Raw genomic sequence first — 2,500 nt, 5'->3', positions numbered from 1 at the left:
TAAAAGTGTTAGTAAGGGGAACATGGGTCTCATGATAAGCACGGGCTCCTCTATATGACGGCAACTAAGCCATCCATCACCGACATGGTTTACCTTCTCGCTCCCGTTAAACTTAAGCGTGCACGCACTGGTTTAATTGACGGCAACTGCGCCCTCCATCACCGCCACAATTTACCGTATGCTTTCTTTTGTTGAATTTCATTAGTTTACACTTATGTGCTGATTTCTTAATTTGGTTGTTTTCGCTCACAGTTGTGTATTTTCCTGATGAGGTATATAGTGTCTTATGTGGAATGTTCCATATGCTCATAATTGCCGACTTTTTTGTTTTGCTCATAATTGCCGACTTTACCTTTTCCCACTCGCTCACACTTGCCGATCTTTATTTTTTTTTACACATACATAAAAGTGTTAGCAAGGGGAACATGGGTCTCATGATAAGCAGGGGCTCCTCTGTATGACGGCAACTAAAGCATCCATCACCGACAAAGTTTACCTTCTCGCTCCCGTTAAACTTAAGCGTGGACGGATTAGTTTACATGACGGTAACTGCGCCCTCCATCACCGCCATAATTTACCGTATGCTTTCTTTTCTTGATCTTCATTTGCTTTCAGTTATGTGCTGTTCTCTTTTTTTTTTTTTTTTTTTAATTTCCTTACTTTCGCTCACAGTTGTTGTGTAATTTCCAGACGATGTATATATATCCTCTTGAGAGTACAACAAGTGTCTTATCACACTTTTATGTTCTTTTTATTTATTTAATTCTCCCATTTGGAATATTCCATATGCTCATAATTGCTGTTTTTTTTTTTTTTTTTTCATTTGCTCATAATTGCCGACTTTACGTTTTCGCACTCGCTCGCACTTGCTGATCTTGACTTGTTTTCACATACATGAAAGTGTTAGCAAGTGGAACATGGGTCTCACGATAGACAGGGGTTTCTCTATATGACGGCAACTAAGCCATCCATCACCGACATGGTTTACCTTCTCGCTCCCGTTAAACTTAAGCGTGGACGGACTTGTTTACATGACGGTAACTGCGCCCTCCATCACCGCCACAATTTACTGTATGCTTTATTTTGTTGAACTTCATTAGGTTACACTTATGTGGTGATTTCGTTTTAAATTTGGTTGTTTTAGATCACAGTTGTGTGCTTTCTATCGACTCAAATTTCCAGACGATGTGTGTATCTTCTCGTGAGAGTACAACAAAGGTCTTATTTTCTTTTTAATTTTTACCACATATTTTTAAGTATGATAATGGTTTATTTATTTATTTATTTATTTATTTATTTTTGAACTTCACAGCCCTGTATTTCCATTTTGAATTTTTACCTACCTCGTCATTCATTTGCTGTGTTCTTCCCTTAGAAGTATTTAATTTTTATTAAATTATTTATTTATTTAATCTCGTTGAGAAAAATTCGTGTTCACAGAAAGAAATTATTCTTTCACTACCGAGGTGGCACACGCCAACACCGCGTTTTATCGGATTTCTGCCGTTCCTTCCCATATACTTTGCTGTTGCTATAGTGTGCACGAAGTCCCTTGAAATTTTAACCTATCTGCCACGATTATGCACCGGAGCAAAGAGATGCAATAAACCTATCTTTTCTTTCGGGGGGGGGGGGGGGAGTTGGGTTTGTGAGAAAAACCATGGATGAATTTTTATATATATTCCGTGTCACTGCGGTTAAATATATATTCTTTACATATTTCTTTACTTTGCCATGCTTTTCCTTACTTTTCAGTGCTTTGCCATGGTTTGGGTTGAAATTTCACTTTTGTAGTTAGAACAGTTTTGTTAAAAACGTGATTTGCAATAACAACAATTTCAAACATTAGCAAAAAGTAAAAATATTGGAATTTGCATTATTTCTGTATCAGCCACCTCGTGGCTAAGCCGTTAATATATGCGCTTCTGGCGTTAGGGATCCAAGTTTTATTCCGGCAAACAGCCTGGGTCGTTCGCCTCCCGTATTAAGCCAAATTTCAACTTTCTTGCACATATTTATTACTATTATTAGTATTATTATTAAAAATGAAATTAAATGAAATCTTCAAGATTTACGTCCCACAATTATGCTGGGATCAAGGTACACCTCATGTAGAAATTGCACTATTCTGGTTTGAATAGTTTCGTTAAAATAGTGGGAGAACGTAATTTACAAAAAAAAAAAAAAAAAAAAAAAAAAACATGACCACAAGTGTGAGCGAAATGTAAAAGTTTTCCAATTTACTTTCTTACTCTGTTATTGCTCACCCATTAGCACAGAATAGTATCTGGTTAAGTGACATTTATGTTGCTTTACTTCTTACCGCATTTTTTAAACCTTATAAATTGTGACGGCAAGTGTGAGCATTTTGACGGCACGTGTGAGCATTTTGACGGCAACTGTGAGCATGTTGACGGCAACTATGAGCCTTATCTGCGCAAATATGAGAGTACTAATATTATACATATTTCAATGCACAGTGTTTAGGTACAGGTAGGCT

Source organism: Thermobia domestica, unplaced genomic scaffold (genome assembly GCF_964235325.1).
Source record: "Thermobia domestica unplaced genomic scaffold, izTheDome1.hap1.1 HAP1_SCAFFOLD_371, whole genome shotgun sequence".
NCBI lineage: Eukaryota > Metazoa > Arthropoda > Insecta > Zygentoma > Lepismatidae > Thermobia > Thermobia domestica.
Note: the sequence above shows the minus strand (reverse complement) of the source record.